This window comes from Wolffia australiana, chromosome 3, assembly GCF_029677425.1.
Source record: "Wolffia australiana isolate 7733 chromosome 3, ASM2967742v1".
Lineage (NCBI taxonomy): Eukaryota > Viridiplantae > Streptophyta > Magnoliopsida > Alismatales > Araceae > Wolffia > Wolffia australiana.
The window spans coordinates 14723950-14740847 of NC_135837.1; the positions used below are offsets into that span (position 1 = coordinate 14723950).

The following is a 16898-nucleotide window of genomic DNA, read 5'->3' on the forward strand; positions in this document are numbered from 1 at the left end:
TGTTGCTTAAACCGAATCACACCAATATTATGGAAGTTCCAGGATTATGTGAAATAAGATTAGTACCATCTCTTAGAATAAAAAATAGAAAATTGGCTATGGAGATTCCGTGCGGTCAGAGATTCATACAGCAAAAAAAGGGGTCCCTTTTTAAAAGCAGCTGAAGCGACGAAGCGGTTATCCAACATTCTTCAACAAGTAAAGATAACAGAAGGGGCGAGCTTACGAGCGGGTTAGGAGAAGAATGCTGAGTCACCGTACCAGGAAGCAATATGATAGGAGAGACTGGGGAAGAGAGAAAGGTAACATGAAGTGCTAGAAAGATGAGTCGAATAATGACTCCCAAACAAACGTTATGAAATAAAGAAAGCTCTCCTACAGGCGAGAGGGAGCGAAGGTTAGTTCATCACTCTTATTTCAGAACCATTCTGGTTTACTTTCAAGCCCATCCTACTTCAGAGCAGAGAACTAAATAGTAAATTATCTGAATTGGGAGAGCTAGGTTCCTTAGGAGGTAGAATGAATTGTCTTGCAGAGAAGTAGGTGATTACTTTAACTAAAGTTTTAGGTTATGTTAATAATTAAAATCAGTTACTTCTACACATATCTTAACACTTTACTTTGTAACCTTTTATTTCATAAAATTTCTTTCAGAACTTATTTCTTGCAGGTTACGAAGTAATTAACATCATTTATCCATTTTTTACTCGTTGCTTCGCTCCTGCTCATAATTTTACATTTTCATTTTAAGCAAAAAACCTTCATAAACCTATATATATGAGTCACCATAACTTCATTTTAATCATGGGCAGGGCATTTTCGGGGAGTAGCCCACTTCTTCAGAAACTTCGTGGCACATACATTAAGGGAACCATCGAAAGGTGACTGAAATACCAGAAAAACAAGGACTAACCAAGCCAATGATAGAGGCAAGAACACTTTCCGGCCAGATCTGATTAATTGATCATAAAAATATCGTGGAAATGCTGCACGGACCCATATATATAGGAACGAAAAGAGAATCACCTTGATACTAAACCAGATTGAGCCCGGGATCTTCTTGGAAATGGGAAGATCTAGGATAGGCAGCCAACCTCCTGGAGGGAGCGATCTGTATGGACCAGGTGAGTAGGGATGCAGCTTCGTGGACCGCTCGTCGGGCCCGATAAGTGGTGGTATCACACCCTTCTCAAAGGAACTGTACATGACACTCTGCCGTCATACAGCTCCGCCCCAGAGTCTGGACCTCCTCGCTCTCGCTTTCGCGCCTGCTCGTAAACTCGCGCCTCGACTATCCTCTCATGGAGGTTCCAAATCATTCATTCATTGACAAGGTAGCCTTAGCTATTTATTGATTGAAGTGGTAGAAGCTACTCGCCAGAAGCAATCTTCTAGGCCGGTAAGGAGGCCTTTAATATGGCCCGGAAGCTGCCTCTATTCAAATGATTTACTTATGTTTTTTTTCTTTATCCGTTTTCTTTTTACTTGACTTTATTTCTTCTTATCCACTGCTCCTAAAGTCGTGCCTTTATCAATCTAAGACATTCACGCTACGCCCCTTTTGCTTGTCGCGCATCGCACCGTTCGCGCGTTGCGCCTAAGAAGCTCAAGATTCATCCAAAGATAGGTGTATCTGTTGGAATGCGCCTCGGCTTTATTTTCTGGGGGGATAGAACTTGATAAGGTTCGTGCTTGTCTTTGACAAAAAATCTCAAAGAACAGCGTGGTCTCATTAGCAGACTTCACTTCATTGACTTTGTAACCTGCTCATAAACTCGCCCCTTCGGAACCTTCTAAAAGCTCTTAAATAGAGCCGAACCAATATGGGACGAAACAGAAAGTTTTTGACTCCATCAAACACTACTTGATAAATGCTCCAATTCGCTTGCCTCCTGTCCCATATTACTTTCAGATAAAATTGGTGACTTGCCCATTCAGTTACTTTGGCACTGAACGTTCCCAAAACGGATAGTATTGGAATGGATGAATTTGAGAATAGGCAGACCTCTCTAGGCATTCCAGTCTTCCTTTTCCTTTATTTCATAACCTATCCGAAAGAGAATCCAGTACCCCTTCTCTTGGTCGTTCATATCTGAATAGGCCATACTGGCCCCATATCTTTGCTTCAGAACATAACAATTAGACATAGGCTCAGTAAATTGGAATGTGTATTATCCACATGGGATTTCTTCCAATTGAGAAGATCCATCAATTTGAGATGAAGAGAAAGGTCAACTTTGTAACCAGGACATTCGGTTCTAAAATCATTGCTCTCTATGAACATACCAATATAGTGAGCGTACCTAACGATGACTTTCGTAAGAAGTGGGAACCAGGATTATAAACAGGCACCAGATGTGTAAGCCGGGAGTATTGCACCCTTTGCAAGGATAAAGGTTGTTCCTCTCAGACCTTGCTTGACCAATCCAAAAGACAAAAGCATTTGCGTACTAGGGCGAGTTCATTCTTCCTTTTACTTCTAAACTTTTCTTCTGTTTTAATTTATAATCATTGACTTATTTGACTTCGTAATGCGTCATCGTTTCTTTTATGTGAAAAATACTTCTAAACCTTCGCTCACGCCGTTGCTTCTTCACTCTGTTCGGCCGCTTGTAAACTCTCACCTCAGTTCTTTATTTGCTTCGTCCCTTTAGACCCTTCGGACTTCGTACCAGGCATCACGTTCGGTGATTTGCATCACCTTTGTTCTTTCTTACCGAACCAAACCTTTGGTTCAGCATTCATTGAGTTATAAGTTCAGATTGAGCTGGGAAATAAGTAAAAAGCATATCCATTAGCGGATCGAGATCGGGAAACAGAACCAAGCTCTGATAAAGGTGCCAGCTGCTAAGGTAAGGAAAGCCTCCTCTTACAGAAAGAATATGAGTGTTTAATAATAGCTATATACAGATGCAACAGGAGCAGGCCGGCATCGGAATAGACAGTAACATAGGCAAGGGCAGGCCATCTTATTCGGTGCAATTGGTTTAGCATCACCAACATTCATGTCAGATCGATACCGACAAAAGTGAGACGGGTTATAGAAAAGGTGTGAGTTTACGAGTGTTTAGGAGCAGGAGAGAACAAAAAAATGATTAAAGAACCAAATGGATTTGCATGGATTTCCTGGAACTAGATAAAGATGCAGCCTCTAGAGGTGAGATGCCATTCGATCCGAAGCGCTCTCTATCAACTTAGGGCATAGAAGATCAGATCAATGATTTATGTTATGGTGTAAGCCCTGACTTCGTTACCTAAACCAAGCAATACAAGGCACTTGCGTACTGCCATTCCCTCCTAGCTTAGGATGCCAATTCAGATTCAGATCAGGTTTCCCGGTTGCATTGGTTAGTACCGCATCATCGTTCCTTAGGAACCTTCATATTTCAGTTTTTTTTAACCACACACTTAAAAGATTCAGGCATGACTTTAGGAGCATGAATATTAAGACGAAGGTGCGACTTTAGGAGCGTGAATATATTAAGACGAAGGCACGAGTTTACGAGCGTGAAGATTAAGATGAAGGCGCAAGTTTACGAGCGTAAAGATTAAGATGAAGGCGCGAGTTTACGAGCGTGAAGATTAAGATGAAGGCGCGAGTTTACGAGCATGAAGATTAAGATGAAGGCGCAGAAGCGGTGAATATTAAGATTCAGGCGCGACTTTAGGAGCATGAATATATTAAGATGAAGGCACGACTTTAGGAACATTCAGTTGAAGATTCAGGCACGAGTTTATGAGCGGACATGACATTAGGAGTGTTTACGAGCGGGCACTTAGGAGCATGAGAATGAGCAGAAGCGACTGAGGGAAGTAAAGAATATGTTCTTGAAGAACATTCTGAAAGAAAGAAAAGTCAAAATAAAAGTAAAGAAAGATTTTAAAAAAGAATTAACCATTTTTTTCTCGATTATTATATGAGTCTTTCTTAACTTTAATAATATTATTTCTTAACTTTCATGTATAAATAAAATAATATGTAGAAAGAAAAGACCATAAATTACTTGTCAATGATACCAAAGATTATGTTTACATAATGGAATTGGGATATAGATTTCATATAATGAAATAGAGCCGTTTATACGGAACCTTATAAGCATGGAACGGAGCCACTACGAAGAAGTTTGGGAGCTACAAAGGTTATGAAGTCAATGAATTTGGACTCTGTTGGTGGGTTGAGATGGGGAGTTGCACTTTATGAGATCAAATCAACTGTAGTACCTCAGAAGCTCAGTGGTAGAGTGGTTGGCTTTTAAGTGGCTGTTGGTTTGGGGAGATTTAATGTTTTCTGAATGGAAGTCCCGAAGTCAATTATTTCAGAACCTAGTGACCCTGTTCTTCTTTCAACTTACTTTCTAAAGTAGCAGAATCGTCAAACGGGACATAAAAATCAGTGGGAAGTTGATTGTTAGAAATGTCTTCTTCACTTTCGTATAGGTTACTTGGTTTCCTTAATTCTTAGGGATAAGAGCTAGGAACGAATGGGAAGACTTAAGTAGTATCTCTTGACTTTGTGACCCAAAGTCGAACCAGTAGCATAATTTGAGGAACAAACAAGAAAAGGGTAATTGTTTAGTTAGCATGTGGTCCAATGGCTAAAGGTCTGCCAGCTTCTTGTAGACTTGTATTCTTTCCAAACCTAATTTGACTTTTTTGGCCCCACGTCGTCATAGACTTTTTCTTCGCCGCTCCTAAAGTTGTGCCTAAAGTTGATAGTAATAAAAAAAGCAAGGTTATTATATTTCTTAGTTATTTATTTTATAAATGAATCTCCACTCATTCTGTGTCTTCGGTGAGGCGCAAGTTTATGAGCGGGGAATTTTACCTGGGCGGGGAGAAAGATATTTGTATTGAAGGCTAAGCTTCCAGTGAAGACCAAATGGATTGGGCAGAAAAAATGGGGTTTGAACCCACAACTTCTGGCGTGACAGACCAGCACCCTAACCAACTGAGCTATTTCCCCCTTTCGTAACTACTGTCGATTCAAAAGTAACACACCCGTTGTAACTATAAGAAAGTTTCTGTTCTGAGAAATCAGAACCTTTGGTACTTTTTAGTGAGTATGACAGTAGAAACTAATGGCTTTGCTCGCTTAGACTCAAACGGGGTCCGCACTCTATCTGCTCTATCAACTATCAGTTGGTGCTACGCACCTTAAGTTGAAAAAAGCTAACAACATAGCGCGAGTGCTCGCTGAGTTCTTTCTAGTGTGTGCTTAAACTACTGACCTGCCGGTATAGGTTACTTAATCATAACTAGTGGTGAAAAAGCACCAAAACTACTGAAGCCTACATCCTAGTACGGAAGGGTTCTAAGTTTTTGAACTTGAGTGAGACAAGCCTTGAGTCAATCAATAGGTAGGGTCAACTACACCAAAGTCTAAGGGCCACTATCTAAGTTATTATGGGACTTGTTTGTTTGTTCTATGGAAATACTGAATTGGGGCCATCTTGTGTATCAATATTTTAGGTCACCAACGCTTCTGGTAAATCACTACTTGGGTGTGTAACTTAGCTTCTTTACTAGACTATGTTTACATAAGGGGCTTTCCAAATAACCCAAGAGGGGGCCCCGGTTAACATTCTGTTGTACTACTATACTAGTACTAAATCAATCAATCATCAGCGCCTTCATTTTATGTGAAAATATAACATAACATTATGCAAAGGATTATTATCTAAAGATAAAGTTTTATGTTAAAAAAACCTTATTTTTATTGACTTTAACTTTATAATGTATAATGAGGCGCGAGTTTACGTGTGGGAGCACTTCAGATGAAGATTCATGTTACGAAGGTTATTCAGATTCATCTGAATGTTACGAAGAAGTCAGTTAAGAATCATGTTCGAAGTCAACGAAGATGCATCTTCATGCATGTTACTAAGTCAATGAAGATGAAGATCCATGTTACGAAGTCGATGAAGATGAAGTTGTACAAAGTCAGAAAGTTTTATGTTTTAGATGCTTAAAATGACGGTTTAATGATTAAAATGAAAATGCGAATTTATGAGCAGGAGCAAAGCGATGAGCAAAATGCGGATAAATGATGTTAATTACTTCGTAACCTTCAATAAATAAGTTCTGAAAGAAATGTTATGAAATAAAAGGTTATTTTAATTATTATTTAAACTTTTAAAATCTAATTTTAGTCCTATTTTTAGATATTTACGATTACAATGTGACTATGTTTAAAATCCTATTCCTATGGCTTGTTTTGTTCTTATAGCCCTGTTCTTTATAGACACTGATATGAGGGGGCACATGGGGCTTATTTACTCACTTTTCTGTTTCCATCAATTAAGGGGATCTAATTTTTACCTTACGAGTGAATCTTTTCCAACAACAGGGCATTATTCTACCCAACAGAGGCACCCATCCTTCTGACATAATTTAACAAATGATGAGGGGAGAGTTTATGAGCGGAGGCTTGTATGAAGTCAAGTAAATAAAGAACGAATGTTCAGCATCTGAAAGAAGCCGAAAACGTTATGAAATATAAGTCCCGGATTCCAGCCCGCCTTCAAATAGTTTTAAGCCTCTTCGGTGTGGGCGAGGGGGCTAGTGTTCTTATCCTTCTCCTAAAGTCGAACCCGCCAGTAAACTCCCGCCTTCGAACAACCCGCCTTGACAACTACCCGCGATTTGTGCGTACATATCAATCCGTCACTAGAGTCACCTAAAGTCAAACCCGCTCGTAAACTCTTCCGAACCTCTTCAAGAATGAATGAGCCGGTCATGCTGAACCTTCCATTTCTGTCAAATGACCCAGCCTCCCATGGCTCTTCCACCGTCTGGGCTCCCTTTCCTTTGGAACCTATGTGTTTTTCCCCCCGCACAGGCCTACCACACTTTGCGCCTGCAACCCTGCAAATAAAGAATAAGAAAAGTGTCACAACGAATGGGCATTCAAGCATTGGAATTTGACACGTGATAATTGCACCTTTTTCACAATGATTAGCAAAGGTAATCATTAGTAAATCTCTTGATTGATTGCCATTTGATTAGATAGAATGGAAAGATATATATAATCTTTGTAAAATAAATTTCAGTTAATTAAAATATAATAACTATATTCCGACTTCTAACTTTCTGTTTATATAATTCATAAAAATATATTCTGCATTATAAAATGGTTTTCTTTAGCCATATAAAGTGGGGAAGTGCTTTAAAATACGATTAAATCTAAAAAAATCATCCTTAAAATATATTTAATAATTTAAAATGGATATAATACATATATAATTGTTTTAATGCATAAAATATGTGAATTATTTAGAATAACCCAATATTTATTGTGTTATCAATAAAAAATGATTATTGAATTATGATCATTGATTTAACATATTTATTTTAGTATATGTGTTTTATTAAGATTAGAATGATATTTGTAAAGAAATACTATGGATCTATAGATGCAATTACAATGGAGAAGTGATGGCACACGCCATCGAGGATCGTCTTCGACGTCATCCGCGCCACGCGCCCGCGGCGTTGGAGACCGGGTGATCTTGCTCCGGTTATCTTTCCCGCTTTCGTCTATCTTTCTCTCATGCTTTTGTTTTTATCCCGTTCTCGTCCGTCTAGTTTTCATCATGTTTTTTCGCACTCGCGACGTTTGTCCGTACGTGTTTTTGTAGGCAAGGGGGATGGGCCATCCTATGACCCTCTCCCCTTGCCCGTCCCCCTTTCCCTCTCTTTTCTCCCCCCTTAATTTCCCTTTGTTATGTGTTTTTTTTCTTTTTGTTTTGTAATGGGGGAGCCCATTTATAAGGGCTCCCCAAAAGGACCCCGTTTGGCCCATTAGGGGCCCATCCTTCCCCCCCTTATAAGGGAAAGGGTGGGCGCCCTAATTCCTTAGACCAGAATTTTTCCTTGAGGCATTACATCGAACACCCGTCTGGTCTCCCTTCCTAATGCGTGAGAAGTGAACAAGGGAAAGAAGAAGAAGAGAAGAGAAGAGAAGGAAGGAGAAGGAAGAAAGAGGGCGCCGTCGTCCTCCTCGGGCACTATCGCCGTGTCTTCTCCTCCCCATCCACCGCCGCTTGCCCCGCACGCCACCGGCCGCCACCGCGTTGATCTCTGTGCGCACCACTGCCGCCGGTTGCCGCCACCGTTCATCATTCGGTCTTCCCTGCCATGCCACCTGCAGTCTACACGTGCTCCCTGCTGCCGCCAAACCGCCGCCGCCGCTGCCGCCACCGCCGCCGCTGCCGAGCCACTACTGCCGCCGTCGCCGAGCCGTCAAGTCGTGCCAAAGCTGACCGCCGTGAGCCGATCGGTCCCGTGACACGGAGCGAAGGACTCAGGGCCGACCCGTCGACCGGTCAAAGACTGGTCGAACCGATCGGTCGGTCCGACCCAATTGACCGGCGAACCAATCGGCCGGTCCTACTGACCAACTGACCAACCCAATCGACCGGCCCGAATCGACCCGACCGTCCGGGCTGGTCTAGCTGGTCAGTCTTACCTCGTTAGGCGGGTCTGCCGGTCTTGCTAACTCGGTCAACTGGGCCGGACTAGCCAACTGAGCCTTTTCGTCCCATCAGACGAGCCGAACAAGCTGAAACGGACGCTTACAATCACTTCGATTCCACCTCCCCTCCATCGCCCTTTGCATTGCTCTGGCACCTCCCGTGCGCGTCGAGCTGCCCTATTTACTCTGGTGTCCCTCCGCTCCATCCGCTCCGAATCGCCACCGATGAAGACAAAGTCCTGCATTACGAGCCAGGTCGACGAGGTACGCCTTCCTCTCGCGTCGCTCATTTACTTATCCTTTGTAGTACATTTTTGTCCCGTCTCCACCGCGCTCAGGCTAGGTAGGTGACAGAGGATAAACGAGAGATAACTACGTTAGTGAGTGTCTTACTGGTACGGACAAGTATGCCCGTTACGTGCGAGCCCAACGGATTGAGTCTGTTCGGCCGTAGACGCCCTCTTCACTCCAACGAGGTTCGAGAGGCCCCCGTTGCCGTCACCCGGCAACTCCCGTCCAAGCTTGGAGCTCGGCGTCTCCCTCGAGTCAGAGCCTGCGCATACAGCACGTAGGGCATTTTCACTGCATCATAGTTACATAGCCGTTAGGGCTAACCATCGGACGACGACACCGCTGTTATCCGATACTTTATCATTTATCGGTATCGAGCCATCATACTCAGTGCCGACCAAACAACGTTCCCGACGCTGTCCTGCATCAAGAAGATAAAGAAATGTAAGGCAGGAGTACTTACCATAGGTCATTATGTTTCCTCAAGGCCACCTTAACTTTCTGATGCAGGCAAGCCTCTCATCTCATATGTTTATCTTCAGGAAACCATCCTGCCACAAAGGGACACTTGATGGATCTTTAAAGCCTTACTCTCTTTCAAGCTGCCTCTCCAAGGAGAAAGAGAGTTCAATAATATTTGTTTTATAAACATTGAGGGTCTCATCTTATAGATCAAATCGATGCTAGTGATGAGTATGGATTGTCTCCACAGTGAACAATGATCGAGGATTAAATATTCTTACTATAGTGATTATCGAGATGAGAAGAGATAATTCATGATATGCAGTGAAAATACAAGAAGATACTAGGCGATATAGCGATATCGACTCAAAGCTCACACATAGTCATAATTCAAACTTGAAATGAACAAAGAGTAGCAGAAACAAAAATAGAATGACGCAAGGCGTGACATGAGTAGGGCACAGAATGCATCAGATACGATAATGATCTAGCAAGTGAACGATACAATGATGAAGAAATGAGATTATGCAGACATATAGAGGTGGTGTTACAATGAAAGGAGATTGTGGAATAAAAGTATGCTCTTGACGATGTCCGGAAAGAGCAACTTAAGGCAAAGAGGCTTACCATAGATCCTTGCATTATGCCAGTATCACAGAAATTTACAAGTGCTGGTAAGCTCCCCCTCTTCTCTAAAGGGTCTTCTCACACACCCAAGGTACCAAGAATAAAGCAAAGAGGGGAAGACAAAGCAACCCTGTAAATTTCAGTTCAATCAGACTTGTGAATCGTCTAATATCAGAATTTGAATTTAGAACAATCTTAGCCCTTGGTTTTTCTCTCTCCTCATCATTGTTGCTCACGTTCCTCTTTTTGTGTTTTGATTGAGCTGTCAAATCATCCCTATTCCATGTTGCCTCATCTTCCGTGCACTCTTCCAAGCCGCCATGTGTACCAAGAGGAGAAAAGGAAAAAAAACCACTTTTTGATTATCAATCGATTATTCCATGACATGGTGTTATGTCGTCACACACCACGTCATGTAATATTCTTTTTTTCTCTTTTTAAGTGAATAGCGCGCTGACACACATCATTCACATTATAGAAAAAGGGAAGATTCCCTTGTCAATGTATGATGCAGCATGTGTTTTTGTGTGCCACGTCAGCAATTTTTATTTTCATATTTTTTTATCTTTGCCATTGTACATGTGTGTGCCATGTATACCATATAAATAACACTATCTAGTCTCTCTCATATGATGAGTATTGATAATCCCATAGATGTGAGTGTGAAGACAACAAAAATAGATGGTGGGTGATCTTTAGCATAAAGAGTTCATCAAAGTGATTTGTAGGAATCCCTAAATTGTGTTATACACAACTCTCAATCGGGTTGATTCACCTCACAGTTGTGTACGGGGTCCTTGGATATGAGACACCTAACACATATTGTCAATGGGCAGTTTTTCATTGACTATATGACCTACAAGTTCCTAATCTTGAAATTACAAACAGCTTTACCTCTAGAGAAGAAATACATTCATGAAGATGAGTATGTTCAAGATGGGAATCTTCACCCTTGGCAAAAGGGAGACATCTCAAAGAAGATGACATGATGAAGTCACTATTCAAGTCAATGGAATATCGAAGAAGAGTTCTCTGATGTTTTTCAAATGCATCAATACTAACTCATATATAGACATGGTCGTTCTGTTCCGTTGGTGCGAATTGGTGCGAATTGTGCGTTCTGTTTGGATTTCCGAAAAGAACAATGTTGAAAGCGAACAGAACTTCGCACAGAACCGCACAAAAGGCTGTGCGGTTCACTTTGTGCGAATTGGCAAAAAAAATTTTAAGGTTTTTTAGAAAAAAAAAATACTGTCGTTCTCTTTCTCAAAGTCCCAGACTCCAAGTCTCCCTCCCTCGTTCTCGTTCTCACTATGTCCCAGACTCCTAGTCTCCCTCCCTCGTTCTTGTTCTCACTATGTCCCAGACTCCCAGTCTCCCTCCCTCGTTCTCATTCTTAGAGTCCCAGACTCCCAGTCTCCTTCTCGTCCTCAGCCACTCCCAGAGTTCCAGCCTCTCGTTCTCGTTCTATTGCTCTCGCCATCTCTCTCGACTCAGGACGACGGCTAGTACACAGCTCCTTCGTTCTTTCTCCCATCTCTTCTCTCCTCTCTATTCTCTGCTCTCACTCCATCACGGGGAGAATCCCCCAGCTTGAAATCATCGAACTTCCTCAAGGCCGATTTGTCGCCGGATTCGGACGGGTCAAAGTGGAGGCGGAAATTGGAGTCAGCATTTGGCATGTTTTTTTTGAATTTTTTTGAGGTCGGTGTCTTTCTTTGATTCTCTTTTCTTTCGTTCTCATTCTCTGATGCTTTCTCGTTCCCTTCTAACTTTCTGATTCTCTCTTAATTTCTCTTTAGTTTTTTCCCAAAAACACTCTTATTCTCTCTTTCACTCACTGATATTCTGTATGTGTCTCTCTTATTCCTTGTTTATCTTTTTCTGTTTGTCTCTGATTCTCTTTATATTTTTCTCTTTGCCGCCCTTGCGCTCTAATTTTATCCTTCCCTCTCTTTCTATCATTGTCTGAATTCCTCTTTTTCTATGTCGCTCTCTAATTGTCTGATTTTCTCTTTCTCTATGTCTTATTATCTCTTTTTCTCCCCCTCTCACTAATTCATTATCTCTAAACCTCTTTACTTCTTTTTGTCTCTCTGGCTCTCTAGCTCTCCGATTTTCTCTTTCTCTCAAATTCTCTATTTTTATAATTCTCTGATTTGCTATATATCTATCTCTGTTTTGCTCTTCCTCTGTCTCTAATTCGCTCTCTCCCTCTCTATTTCTTCAATTGTCTGTCTCTAGATCTCTATTTTTCTCTCTCCCTACTTCCCCAATTCGCTGTCTAATTCCCTTTATGTAATTCTCTATTTCCCTCACTTTGTATTATTTTCTTTCCATCTCTCGGTCATTCTCCCTCTTATTCATCTCTCCCTCTCTCATAATCTATCTCTCATTGTCTCATTGTCTCCCTCTACTTATTTCTTTTTCTCTCCATCATTCTGTGGCTTTCTAATTCTCTCTTTCTCTCACCATAATAATCATCCTATATCTTACTAACGTTTTCTGATTGTCTCCTTCTCTATCTCTAATTCACTCTCTCCCGCTAATTCACTGATTCTCTATCTCTCTCTCTCTCTTATTCTCCCTTATTATCTGTCTATCAAATTCTCCGTTGCTCTGACTTTAATTCACTCTTTCTGTTCGTCTCCATCATTCTGTCTATCTCTAGATCTCTATTTCCATCTCTCGGTCATTCTCCCTTCCTCTCTCTTGTTATTCATCTCTCCCTCTCTCGTATTCTATCTATCATTCTCTCATTGTCTCTCTCTACTTATTTCTTTTTCTCTCCATCATTCTGTGGCTTTCTAATTCTCTCTTTCTCTCACCCTAATAATCATCCTATATCTTGGTAACGTTCTCTGATCATCTCCTTCTCTATCTCTAATTCACTCTCTCCTGCTAATTCACTGAGTCTCAATCTCTCTCTCTCTCTTATTCTCCCTTATTATCTGTCTATCAAATTCTCCGTTGCTCTGACTTTAATTCACTCCGTTGCTCTGACTTTAATTCACTCTCTAGATCACTATTTTTCTCTCTGTACTTCCCTAGTTCTCTTATTTCAATCTTATTTCAGCAGGAAATCATCTCTGGTAATCTGATCATTTCTCTGCCTTTCGATACAAAGCTATAAGCTGCGTTCTCTGTAATATCTGTAACGTTCAGAGCATTTACCTGCCTATTGAATAATTCCTGAATTTCTCTCCGAGGCATTTAAAAAGGTGCGTACAGATGAGGGCGAAGACAGTGACGAATATGACGGGCCATTTAACATTCGTCTGAATGCACCGACAGGTTAGACTCTGTCTTTGCTCATTGACTGCTGTACATAAAGTGATGGAAAATTATTTCATTTTCCAATATGCAGATTAGTGGTCCACCATTAGCAAGGGGTTTTGCATTAGAGAGGTACAAACTTGCCCACTCTCTCCCTCTCCCTCTCCCACTACATCGCCATTTTTTTCTGTCATCACACTCTCCCTCTCCCTCTCCTTCTCTCTTCCACTCACTCTCCCCTCTCCATATCCCTCTCTCCTTAAATTATCTGTCTATCGCTCTCAGTTATCCCTCTGTAATTCTGACTTCCTCTCTCTCACACACCCTCTCCCACTTCTTCATTCTTCCACTCACACTCGCCCTCTCCCTCTCTGTCTACTTCGCCATTTTTCTTTTGTCTTCACACTCTTCCTCACGCTCTCCCTCTCCCTCTCCTTCTCTCTTCCACTCACTCTCCCCTCTCCATATCCCTCTCTCCTTAAATTATCTGTCTATCGCTCTCGGTTATCCCTCTGTAATTCTGACTTCCTCTCTCTCACTCACCCTCTCCCACTTCTTCACTCTTCCACTCACACTCGCCCTCTCCCGCTCACTCTCCTTCTCCTTCCCTCTCTGTCCACTTTGCCATTTTTTTGTCTTAACACTCTTCCTCACGCTCTCCCTCTCCCTCTCCTTCGTTCTTCCACTCAGTCTCCCCCTCTCCCTATCTCTCTCTCCTAAAATGCATATCACCTATCATTTGCATCTCACTGTACATGTTTTCTTCTTTTTTTTAATCTATATCCACAGAGGCTCCGAAGACGGTGAAGTTTGGGGAAGCAAGGATAATTGCTTAGAGAGGAGACGAGGTATGCGCAAAGATGGAAGAGCTTGTGGAGGAATGGGATGCAGCCAGAGAGGTGGGCGCAAAGATGGAAGAGCTTGACCAAGCTGCTACAGTACCTGAGGATGAATTCGGTGCATAGATGGAACAGTTCATCTATATCGCTTTCCATGTCTCTTTTTGCATTGAACCCCAAATGTCTCTTGTTGAAATTGGATCCTTATCCTTCTCCCGGATTAGACATTTTTTGGCAAGAATTGTATTCTCTGTCCTCGCAGTTACCTCCTATTTTCCAGTTGGTTGAATTCCAACTTCTGGAACTTCATTTAAAAAATGCTGCCCCTTTATACATAATACATTATTATGCTCGTTTCTTTATCATTGTAGACATTTAAAGTCTCAAGTTATATTTTTAATTGATTTATTTCTTATTTAAAATTTATAATACCTTTCCTACTAAAATTTCTGTTCATCTTATAATAATATTAATTAAAATTTCTCCTCGCTCTTATCATCTTTTGGAATTTGCCAACATCTTATTAAACTATTTCATCATGATAACAAACACACCCTAATAAACTCTCCATATAAATATATAATGACTTAGAATATTTTTAGTTTATTATACTTTGCTAAATGCAGGATTTTTTTTTCCAACTCTGTGAAATTTTATGCATTTTACAAGCAATTATATGCAAGTTTTCACTTTATGTGTGAAATTTTTTTCATTTTGTGCGAATTTGTTCGTTTGTGCGAATTTGTTCGGTTGTGTGAATTTTTTCGGTTTGTGCAAATTTGTTCAGTTTGTGAGAATTTGTTCGGTTTGTGCGAATGTGTTCATTTTGTGCGAATTTGTTCGGTTGTGTGAATTTGTGCAAATTGTTCGGATTTGTGTGAATTGTGCGAATTGTTCGAACATCTGTTCAAATTTTCGCACATAAAAAGAACAGTACAACGAACAGACCCCTATGTGGTTCGTTTGTGTGAATTTTTTGTTCATTTTAAACGAACAGAACAGAACGACCATGTCTACTCATATATCAATTAGGATTTCACAATTGACCATTCCTTAATTCATGCTAGAAACTTTAAGAAGATAAGGAACTATATGTACGTGGTAATTGATAAGGCACAAATATTTAAATTATTTCTGTAAAATTCACATGTTTATGCATAAAAAGAATTACATATGTGTAGAATATTTTACGCATTAAAATACTCTGGAAAGAAATTAAGATTTTGTGTGGATTTGATGGTTTTTTTAGGGATTTTTTGATTCAGAAATTAATTTTGTGATTACGAATCTATTTTTATGAGTTTGTTGACAATATTTTCATGGAGAAAAAAAAATTCAGAGTCAAAATATATATTTATCTTATTTTTATGGCTTAATATTTATTTTATAAAGATTCACTAATATATTTAATGTCTTACAATGGTGCCCCCAACATGTTGTCATTGGATAAAAGGGTTGACCAATCAAGATTTTTTGCAATGATTATTGAAGGTAATCATTGTGAAAAGGTTTCTGCAACAGCCAAGGAAAAATGAGGAAGCGATACTGCTGATAAGGAGGAGAGAGAAAATTCAACGACCAAGATTTCTCCAACTTTAAAGCTTGATATCTAACAATCCCTAAGGCTGATTGAACTGAAATTTTTAGGGCTGCTTTAGATTTCCTCCTCTTGAATTCCATTCCCTCCGATCTATCAATAGAGACGTTAATCCTTGTCAAATTCATCATTAAACTTGGTTTCCAGATTTGTGGGCTGATTGAAAACTAGTGAGTTTGTGAGATCCCACAAGCTTGTTCGTGGTATCTTAGGGATATCAAAGGAGGCGACAAAAAAGAGGGTGAGCATACTTGGAACTGCAAATCACTGATATCCTGGCACAGCCTAAGGATATATAGTAAGTATCCTCTCCTTACTATGGATCTTCCCAGCATCATCATTCGCTTAGATCGCTTTGTTGATCACATCTCACGTGTCACTATCTCCTTATCATTTGACTCAACCTTCCCCTTACATGACTCATTATTTTCATTACATTAATATCTTATACTTTCTTATCTCATTATTTTCACTTGATTCTCAATCTCAATCATTCTTATAATTATCAGTACATTATTTGTTCTAATCATCTTAATGCGTCGCCCCCATATTTCATATGTATTTCATCCCGTCTAACTAATATTTATTCAAATAATATTAAATACTTGATAACCATTCCCTTTGGATATGATCAATACTCATCACTAGCCATATTTATGGAATTGGGTACAGGTTTATATTTTTATTCACTAGAATTGAAAATATCAAAGATGAACTAAAAACCTGGTTTTTGTGTTTATTAGGAACCGACGACAAAAAGGTTTCGTAAGAGAGTCAATAGACTTATTTATATCTTTTATAACATAAGGTGTTACTTGGCACCCCACGGACTAGAAACTCATCCTATGACTTGGGTTAAATCAATCTGCCATAATTAATAAAAAAATAATTTCAAAGGCCAATATAGTTTATTGGGTAACTTCAGTCACCATTTAATTGATACATGACCAGATAGGGCCACGACACAATATATACTTAATGTTTAGGGTTGTGGATTAAAAAATTCCAAATTATACATACAGGAAGGCCTTGAACAAAATGCACCTAGGCCAAATTATTCACGGCCCTACCCTTCTCACTTCTACCCTTAGTTCCACTCCACTCATGATGCAGTTAGAACGAAACAAGAATAGGGCTCTTAAAGATGCTGGAGAAGATTTGATGTCAGAAATCATGAGGATTCATCTGGAGGTTGGACATATGAACAGATAACCATGTATCACTCGTGGAACTAAGAAATTGTAAATCTAATCATTTCATATGTAAGCCACATTATGAACAGGAGATTGAGAGCAATAGTTTCCACCTCTTTGTTTATCAACCTTCTCATGGA

The 16898-nt window shown here is 40.2% G+C and overlaps 1 long non-coding RNA gene and 1 other non-coding gene across 3 annotated transcripts; one reads left to right on the forward strand and one right to left on the reverse strand.

Moving 5' to 3' along the window:
• Window positions 1-4889: 4889 nt before the first annotated feature.
• On the reverse strand, window positions 4890-4963 carry TRNAD-GUC (transfer RNA aspartic acid (anticodon GUC)). The gene has a single exon. It is a non-coding gene; the product is annotated as a tRNA-Asp (tRNA).
• A 6175-nt stretch (window positions 4964-11138) lies between these two features.
• On the forward strand, window positions 11139-14224 carry LOC144701009 (uncharacterized). 2 transcript variants are annotated; one of them, XR_013580904.1, is made up of 4 exons: window positions 11139-11557; window positions 12930-13147; window positions 13221-13261; window positions 13919-14224. It is a non-coding gene; the product is annotated as an uncharacterized LOC144701009 (long non-coding RNA). The 2 variants fall into 2 exon arrangements; XR_013580903.1 differs by having other exon boundaries at window positions 12933-13147.
• Window positions 14225-16898: the final 2674 nt, after the last annotated feature.